A 10,983-nucleotide genomic window follows, 5' to 3' on the forward strand; every position below is an offset into this window, starting at 1 on the left:
AAAAATAAAAAAGATCTCTTTCTAAATGAATTAAAAACTAATTTGCTTCCTTTATCTAGTATGGGAAACATAGAAGATCTCTATCATATTTTTACTACAACCCTCTCATATTCTATTAACAAGTTCTCAATTGAAGTTTCAAGTAATAAAAAAAATAGCAAAACCAACCCATGGTATGACAAAGATTGTAAAAGTGCGAGGAGAGCTATTAAGGAAGTTGTTGATGAATCTCTTAAAATTGGCAAGATAAAAATATACAAAGCCCTAACTAAAAGGAAAAAAAAGCAATATATTCATAAAAGACAAAAGAATCTCTTAAACCTCTCTAAGGTAGCTCCCAAGAAATTCTGGAGGTAGATTCTAACTAGGAAAACTAAAGATAATGATAAAATTTCTTTACACGACTAGAATTCCTATCTTAAAAAGCTTTATGAATCTCCAAATTTCGTGGATAATTTTGAAACCCTGCTCATAATGAAAGAAGTTTTCTCATTAGAAGACATTGATTTTGGGGTTAATCGCTTGGCTAATGGGAAAGCTAAGGGCATTGAAGGTTACCAGGCGGAAATCTTAAGAATTGGAGGTCATGTCCTTATCCCCCACATTCACAAGCTTTTCAATCAAGCGGTCAAGCAAGGGTTCCCTGAACCATGGACTCAAAGCCTCATTATCACTACTTTTAAAAGTGGGGATACAAATAACCCCTCTAATTATCAGACAATTATGATAAGCCCTCTCCTAGCCAAGTTATATGGTATTATTTTGGAAAGGAAGTTGAGCATGTGGCTTAAAAGTGAAGGTCAACGGGTGAAAGGCCAAGCGGGTTTTAGAAAGTAGCACTCAACAACAGACCACCTTGTTACGAGTAGGATCATTATGGAGGAATGTCGCAATGATAAATCCAATCTCTTTTGTTGCTTTGTGGACTTTAGAAAGGCTTTCGATACGGTTCCTAGAAACAACCTTTGGAACATATTAGAAGAGATAAAGGTTCCTTTTGAGTTGAGATTTGTCGCTATAAGGTTATACGAGAATGTAATTTCCAAGTTAAAGAGCAATGAGGGTTGGCCGAAAGATATTAAGTGTAATATCGGAGTTAAACAAGGTTGCCCTCTCTCCCCTACCCTATTTGGAATTTACATTGACAAGCTAGAAGGTTGTTTAGAGGAAGCAGGATGTACTAGCACGATCTTAGCTGGGATAGTCATCATCCTTATTCTCTACGCTGACGATATTGTTCTTCTCGCAAGGTGCCCATCTGATCTTGATAAGAAACTTATACTTCTTAAGGATTTCTTCTCTACCATGGGTATGATTGTTAACACTGACAAAACAAAAGTTATGATTATCAAATCCAAGAAGGACACTTACGCTAATTTTATGTATGACAATAGTAACTTGGAGGAGGTGTCTTCCTACAAGTACCTAGGAATTGATATTCATCACAAGCTCAACTGGAACTATAACATTGAGAAAAGGATTAATGGGGGATGGAAAGATTATTTTGGTCTTGAAAATAATTGTAAACGACAAACCTCGAAATGTGGGATAGAAAGAAGTTCCTCTTTGAAACTTTAGTCACTTCGGTTATCTTATATGGATGTGAGATTTGGGGTTGTAGCATATCTAGAGAATCCTGGAGAGATATTGAGAAAATCCAGAAGCGTTTTATAACGTATAACCTCAAAATTAAAAGCAACACACCCTATCCTATTCTCCTTATAGAAATGGGTCTTCCCCTATCGAGAGCCTAGCTATGACTAGGCTTCTGTTGTACAAGCACAAACTCAATAACATAGGAGACCATAAACTTCCTAAGCTAGCTTTAAATTCCAGCCAAACCCACGTAAGGCTCAAGCGAGGTTGGTATAAATACACCAAGGCCTGGTTAAACCATTGGGAGATCGATGAGAATGTTGAATTTCAAAACATTAATAACATTAAAAATATTGTTACTTCTAAGTTCAAAGAAAAAATGTGGTGTGAGAAAGATTTAGCAGCTAAAAGAAAATTAAGATATTATAAGAAGGTCATCAACCCCACCCTAGAATATCAAAAGTATATCTTTGTTTTAACTAGCTCAAAGAAGAAAATTAATATAGCCAAGATTAGAACGAACTCTCAGGAACTCCATAGTTAAACGGGTCGTTGGGCAGTTCCTAAAACACCAAGGATGGCATGGTTCTGCCATCTCTGTGAGAATACGAACATCGAGGATGAAAATCACTTCCTCTTAGAGTGCCCTGTGTACAACCACATTACATCTCAGTTTCAAAATATTTGTTGCAATACTGACCTTCCTAGCCTTTTACGTTGTCAAAATTATAGTGAGCTAGGGAGGCTTCTCTCCAAGTTTTTTCATCATAGGAATAAAATCTTAAATCAAACTAAATAATTCATTTCTTTAGGTCCGATAGACCAAAGTTTGGTCTCAGTGGACGTTAACCATCATCATCATCATCACATAGTTAAAAAAAATTACTTAATACATAATTATTATATTTAACCACATTACTCAAACATAGTTAAATATGACCACATCTAGACTTGGTCAACTCTATATTTACCTTATTTTACAATAATCAATCTTGTTCACTCAAGAGAAATCATAACTTTCTATTAATTATAAAAAGTTACATATGTAGATGCATATGGTGCATTCTTTTACTATCCCAAAGGGCACCACTCAAGAAACTAGTGCCCATATAATAAAAACAAAAAACAAAAAAATAGGATTGGGGCTAAGCAAATAAGCTTAATCACCCTTTTCTCCCTTTCTTCTTTTCTACTTTTCGTCATCCTCAAAGAGTGATTGTTACAATTTAATTAGTTGGTTCTCTTATGTCTTCCTAGAATGTTAGTCCACAATTAATGTAACATTAGTTAATTAAAATATTAAAACATTAATTAACATTAAAATTAATTAATTCAAACTTTAATTAATTAATTCCTACCTTAATTAATTAATTCAAACATTTATTTAAAATTATTTAAATAAATATATTAATATTAACTAATAATAATATTAATTTATTAACATTAATACATCGATATATTAATTACAACATTAATAAATAATTAGAAAAATTACTTAATGCATAATTATTATAGTCAACACATTAGTCAAACATAGGGAAATATGACCACATTCAAACTTGGTCAACCCTATGTTTATGGTATTTGACAATAGTCAACCTTGTTCACTAAAAGTCATCCTCAGTTAATGTAACATTAATTTATTAAAACATTAAAACATTGAAATATTTAATAATCTTAATTAAACATTTAACAATATATTAATTAATTAACATTAATACATTGATATATTAATTAAAGTATTAATACATAATTTTAAAAAATTACTTAATACATAATTATTATAGTCAACCACATTAATCAAACATAGCTAAACATGACCACATTCAGACTTGGTCAACCCTATGTTTACCATATTTGACAATAGTCAACCTTGTTTACTCAGAGTCATCCTCAGTCGATGTATATGAACCATATTCAATTATTATAAACCATGGTTGACGATGAATTCACCAAAGTCATTCATTGTTAACCTATATCAACAATGACCATCTTTGGTCGATCACAGTCATAATATTAATAATAGTAATAATAATAGTATATTATAAATAATAGTAATAATGGATAATTAATAATAATTAATTTTAATTCTAAAGTTAAATAATAGTAAAAATAATAATAATAATAATATTGTGATGTTGGAATTGTACACAAATGTTTCTAATGTCATAGTGCGACATTACAAAATGTGGTCAACCACATTTCATAATATGGGTGACTCTTCGACTATGTTTGACTATGTTTAACAATCAACAATCTTCAACTTTGTTCAAACATAATTTCCTATTAACATTATTGATTAATATTAAAAATTAAACATGTTATGATACTAAAATGGTAAAGAAATATATTATATGTCGTAATGTGACAAACATAGTAAGAATGTTACATTACATTGTGATTTATCCAACATCACAATGTGACATTACAACATTAGTCAACCACATTTACTAATGTAGTTGACTATGTTAGGGTATGTCTGGTTGTCAACACTCCTCAATATTAGTCAAACACAATTCCCTATTGATGGTTGATCAGTGTATCTATGGTCAACCATGATCAACCATGTTTGAATATGGTCAACCATGTACAATGTCTCTATTGTCAACTATGTTCAATCATGATCAACCAAGGTCAACCATGGTCAACCATAATCAACATGGTCAACCATGATTAACCATGGTTGATCCCAGTGGATATTGGTTGCCACCCACCTATTCCACTTGGACCCCACCATTGCTTCTTTTTAGTTTCCCTAATTGTAGCACACCTTACTATTTTTGGCAACTTTTCGGGTCCTAAACTTTTGGAGCCATTTTGAGGGGCTAAAAGACATTTTTAGGGAAAACAGAGAGACTTGAAAAGTCCCTAACTAGTTTATTAGTTAGCTTTTAGCATTCTCTTCAAGATCTTCGAAACAAGGTATTATGATAGCCAAACGGAGATCGTATGTCAAAGTTAAGACCACAGGAAGTTGATGTACCATTTTACCCAAATGAGACCCACAATTTTGGCATTTCATCTCCTAGGGTTAAGTTTTTCGATGTTTAGGGATTTTCGTTGTTTCTCAATAATAAATAGGCCTTTGAGTCTCATTATAACATAATTCAGAAGCATGTAGCCACCATATCTCTTCTCAGAGATATGCTACCATCACCCAAGCTAGTTTATTTCCATTTCTATATGTAAGCATATTCCATTTCTTTGATATTAATGAAATTAAGTTTTATTTCTCTTGCATCTCTATGTTTATGTGTATACATGTATTTTTTTGTGTTCCTACAAAAGTTTGGATCAGTGGTATCAAAGCGGTCTGCTCTCTCTCTTTTTTCCTTTCATGCTCCCAACAAGGTTAATATATAAGGAATTAGGACTCGAACTAGTTGAACCTTTGCAAGACTAGCCTCGCAAACCCCAAAGACCTCCCATGGTGGAAGAAAATAAAGACAAGGGGTAGAAGATCCTTTCAAAATATTGCTTGAAGAAGCCCTCTAGCGATAAGGGAATTCAATGATGGATAATTTTTCCCAAATCCTTTGATGACTACTCACAAGAGACGCATCTTCATCCAGCAATCACGAGTGGCTGAGATGAAGGCCTTCCAAATCAGATGCATGTTCCAACTCTAAGTCAAAAACCAATAAGGGAAATGACAAAGGGAAGCAGATTATTGATGCAGAGCCTAGTGCCACCGTTTCAACCACCAAGATCTAGAAGGATGAGCCCGAAGATCTAGAGGAGGGGGAGCGGCTCTCCACTCACAGATGTGGGTGGAGGGTTCTCCACTGCAGTTCATTGTCAACAGCACGAGCCAAAAGAACCTCATTTCATAAGAGGTTTAAACCAGTTGAGCCTACCGACCACACCACACTCGCAGTCATACACCATTGGGTGGTTTCACCAAGGGCGAGATCTTCGCGTCAGCCAACAATGTCGCCTTCCCTAGAGCATCAATCCCTTCACAGATGAGGTATTTTGTGATGTTTCTCCTCTTGAATTTTGTGATGTTTTATTAATCCAACCATACTTGTGGAAGTGGTACATTGTGTATGAGGCCAGGCTTCACACTCTTATTATTACTTTGGGAAATAAGTTGTACAGGATACCAGATATAGCATCACCTACCATCGTTTCTTTGATCACTGCAAAGCAATGCTAGCAAATGGAAAATGTTGTAGATGAGTACAGGGACATCTTCACCTCACCCAAAGGGGTACCGCTACATTATCAGGTCAAGCACTCCATTGATTTGACTCCTTAAAACAATCCCACAAATATCAAGTGCTACAACATCAAGCTCTACCTCATCTATAAAATTAGGAGTGATGGTGAATTTGATTTTACATTTTCTTGTCACCTGTAATTTGGCATCACCACATACCCAACCCAAAGGGTAAGATTTAGTATGAGGTGTACTTTCTAAATCAGGGTTCTTCACAATTGCTCCAAAGATAAGATTAACTTGTGATCCACTATCAAATAATATACCAAATTTTGTATGTTTTTTAATGACGCTGATATGGAAAAGATAACTTCTTTATTTATCATTTTGAGATTCATTAGGTTTACTAAATAACTAGTACTTACTTTAGAAGATATACCTTTCGTTCCCATGGCTACGATTTTGGTTTCATCGCCTGAATCAAATCCTAGATATTGTTGATTTGTAGCATTAATCTTTTGTTTCCCCTTGTTATTTAACTTCTTTGGCCTCATTTCCGAATGTAATTTCCAACAATTGTCTTCATCATGGCCTTATTTTGAACAATGTTTACATGTAATTTTCACTCCTCCTTTCTTAACAATAGCATTATTTTTTCCTTTGCCTTTGAACATCCCCTTTCATTTGTTTCTAGATTTAAAATGTTTCTTACTAGTCTCTTGAGGAACATTCTTTCCTCTTGATTCTAAATGAGTTTCCTAAACACATACTTCATCTATATTGGTGAGGTTAAACATAAATATAGTGTGTATCAAATAACTATGTAATCCACCTATATATTTAAGGACAGTATCTTGTTAAGAAAAATCAACACCCAAGGTTAAAGCTCTTCTTCTGAATTATTGTGTGTAACTTTGGACACTCTAACCTTTATCTTGTCTAAAGTTTTGTTAATACATAATTTCTTTTTGCATGTAAGCTAATGGATAAAATTGTATTATTAATGTAGCTATAAATCATTCCAAGAAGAGATAATTTACCATTTTTTCGAATCTTCTTGAGTTTCAGCCTCTCACCAAATGAGGGTTGAATTTTCCAAGCAAAGAGAAGCAAGTTGGGTCTTAGTGATATCATCATCAATCTTTTAAATCTTGCAATAGGCTTCAATTTGATGAATCCAATTATCCAACTTTTTAGCATTTACTTCCCCATTGTACATAGGCAATTCAAACTTGACATCAAGCTTAATCAAATGAGACTTAGCATGTCCTTTTAAAGATGGAGAAGGAGTAGGTCTATGAGATGAAGGAGGTAAAGTAGGGAGTGAGGATGGAGGTACAAATGGATTTGAAGGAGGAGGTGGAGGTGGAGGCTTTATCCGATCACCACCATTACCTTTTGGTTGTTTAGAACTTTCTCCTTACAATTTTTTTTCCTCTCATTGTAGAAAATTTTCACCATCTCAGACATATCATAAAAATCCTTTCTAAAAGTTGTCTCATCCTCAAACATTAGCTCCTATCCTTCTTAATGTGTCATAACTGGTGGAGTTTGTGGCCTCCTTAAACCAATTTGACGATTTTGTTATTCAAGCACTCCTTATCCTCTTTTTAATTTAGACCTTGCAATCATTCAAGAAAAATACTTACAAAAATTTTCAAACCTTTACAAAATCCATGCTCTAATGCCAAACTAATCTGAAATTAAAATTGAAAGTTTTATGTAAAATTTTGCAAACTAGTTTATATCTTATGGGCAACATATCGATATTTTAAAAGCACACATACTAAGTTAAATTTTACATATTTAAATAGTTAAAAATAGACAACAAGCAACATCACAACACAACAATTTGATGACAAGTTCACCCCTCTTGGGCTACATCTCTGGATCAAGCTTCCAATGGTGTCCCTTTATATTATATGCTCAAATTTGAAATTACATCAACAAACAATGCTCAAATTTAAAAAATAGCATTGTCATTGTGCCCATAATACCCAAAAACCCATGCGCAGGCTCTTTTTCAGCTCAAAAAGGATGAAAAATGGCCAAACTAAGCCTCCTTATTCATTTCTCTACTAATTATTCTACAAATTCAACCTCCAGTCCAAATTGACAATAAAACTAGTCTTTAGCCGACTAGGAAGGTGAAATTTTAGCCACCACAAGTGGCAGGTTTAGACCATGAAACTCATCGCATCAGGTGCAAATTGTCAAATCGATAACAAAACAAAATGAGTCATGCCCCTTTTTCTTCACCCTCTAGTAATACACATCAAAATCAAATGACCATGGGGCATGAGCCATAGGCCACGTGCTTCCTGACCCCGCTCCCAGCCACCCAATGTTTCACATAACTGTGGGTTAGGTGTGGGGAGGGTGCCACACACCCGCCTTGTTAGGATATTCCGACACATAGGAAATAGTTAATATAACTTGGTATAGTGTATAGTTAAGTAAAGTGTGTTTCTTTACTATGTACTTTTTGTAACTTACAATCTAACAATCATGATATGTTCTAGACATGATGTATCTGACGGTTCATTCTCTCCTTGTTATTAACGACACTTGATCCATGGCTTAACACCTGATTGGCCCATGATCTCTATTTAAATAGCATGGAGGTTCATTTGTAAGGTGACCTTTCATGAGAGAAGCTTACGTAAAATTTCTTTCTTTTACATTAATAAATTTTCTAAAGTGACCACGTTGGCTCAAGCCGTGGAATATTTCCCTCTTTGAGGGTTTTAACCATGTCAAGAATACTGGTGTATGGATCTGTGATTTGTTTGTGAGCAGTGGCCTTTGGTGTTCTATCTAAGGAACTTACTCTATAAATTCCTACATTGTATTAGAGGTATTTGAGGGACGCAACCGTTGGTGATCCAAATCTGAAGCCGGTACAACTTTATCTGACTGTCGTTTCCTAGATATATTGTTTATGACCACTTTCAGGCCGAGAGGAATTCTCTATTTTGTTAGGAGCATCTGTTTCAATGAGGAACCCATTTCATTTCATGCAAAAAGGTTTTCGGTAGCCTTAGCTATGTCATTTTTAAGATCTGGAGATATACTGCCTTTATTTGCAGTTTTACTTATTTATCTCTCTTTTTATTTCGGTTTATTTATATATCTATTTTTATTACCAGATCTATACCTTTTATTTCTACGTATGCACTTTGCCTGCGACTCTGTGTGATCTAGGCAAATCAGAAACATAAATGAAGGATTTTTCTCATGCATATGCTCTTTTCCACCATGCCTTAGTGTGATCTCAGAAAATCAGAATCATTGAGGAAAATATTTAGTTTCCAGGGAAATCTAACTTTAAGCCGTAAGGCCTTTTTTTTGCATGTTCATTTTGGGTTGTGTGGTTTTCTTTGTTTTGTAGGAAAAAAGGGGTTTTTCAAGTAAGCATGCACCCCAAAGCTTTAGTGAGTAAAAAAAACCCTTCCTCTTTTCTAAAATTTACTAGCCTTTTAAACTAGGTCACTTAGTCCAACCTTACTTTATGGCAATAGAGGCCTTGGGTTCAAGTCTTTCCATTTGTTGAGTTAATTTTTCAAAAATCACATGTAACGTATGTTTTAAAGTTACTTTATGTAAAAGTGTTCTCACCAATTATAAAAAGTGAGTCACTTATAATTCTAAAGTCACTTTATCTTTTATTTAAGTTACAATTTAGTGGGTAGCTCATAGAGTACCATTGTAAAAGTGACTTCCTTTTGTTGAGTTACTTTTCCAAAAAGCACATGTATCTTATGTTTTAAAGTTACTTTATGTAAAAGTGTTATCACCCATTATAAAAAATGAGTCACTTGTAAATCTAAAGTCACTTTATTTTTTATTTAAGTTACAATTTAGTGGGTAGCGCATAAAGTACCATTGTAAAAGTGACTTTCACTTATTTATAAAAGTGGGTCACATAAAGTAATATTTTTTTAAAAGTGAACTAATTAAATTAAGTTTGGAAAGGGGGAGGGGAATTTTTTTTAAATATAACATTATCATTCACTTTTGAACATTCACATAATTCTTCGGCATCTTCAGCAACTTTTGTTCAAAAAGTCATAACTTCTTCATCAGGAAGCCATTTTCAGAGTCCTTTTTTTAATCGAACTAATTTTTTGAAATATTTCCATTGGAACACTTAGTTTCAGCATCTATAGCTTCAATTTCTCTTAAAATAGAAAGTCTATACCAAATTATTATTTACAACACCAACTACTTCCAATGGTTGTCCTACATTGTGGATTTACTTAGAAGTAAAGGTCTTTATAGAATAGCATGAGGCCAAGAATCTAAACCTAAAGATAAAGATAAGGTATCCAAATGGGAAAATGAGCAAGATCAAGCATGTGGTTTGATAGAAATGTCTATTTCTCCAAACCTTAGATTCCATATCATAGAACTTGATACCCCTGATGAAGCAATGAAACAACTCAATAAAGTTTTTGGAATTAAAAATGAAATTAGAGCCTATCAACTCGAAAATGAGTTGCTTAAATTGAACGTCAATAATTTTTCTTCCATTGAAGATTTTTTATCCAAGTTCAAGACCCTTAGACTTCTCTTGGAAGGTGTTAAGGTTAAGAAAGAGGATGGTAGCCTTATCTATTCCATTCTTACTAAGTTAGGACCAACCTACTCTGTGTTTGTTTCCACCTTCCATTCTACAAGAGAAGCCTTTATTTCTCAAGTACAAGCCTACAAGCCCCCCTCTTTTGATACCTTTCGTGATTCTTTAATAAGAGAACAAGAAAAGGTCTTACATATTGGTCTTCTTCATACTGGAAACTCTTCTAAGAAAGCCTTGGCAGCTCAGAAGAAACCAAATTCAAAAATTCCTAAGAGGTAATATCCTAAAAAGAATGGTCCTAAACCAAACAAGGGTCCTAAGAAATTTCAATCTCAAAATGAAAAATCAATTTAACAAAATTATAAGGAAAATAAAAACAAAGGGAATAATACTGATAGATATTGCCACTTTTGTAATCGAGTTGGCCACTTAGAATCCAAATTCTTTAAGAAGATGGAAGCCTTGGAAGCATCAATGAAGAAAATAACATCCACTTGGAGCACTCTTCAAATTCAACTTCATCTTCAGGAATAACACTTTCTTCATGTGGTTGTCAAGCATCTCGGTCTGGTTATGCACTAAATGTATCTTCTTCTTCTCATTCTCATGAGTGGCTCATTGATTCTAGAGCTTCTTATCACATGGC

This window comes from Pinus tabuliformis, chromosome 3_2 (genome assembly GCF_031772625.1).
Source record: "Pinus tabuliformis cultivar Carrire ecotype Pingquan chromosome 3_2, CPIR1, whole genome shotgun sequence".
NCBI lineage: Eukaryota > Viridiplantae > Streptophyta > Pinopsida > Pinales > Pinaceae > Pinus > Pinus tabuliformis.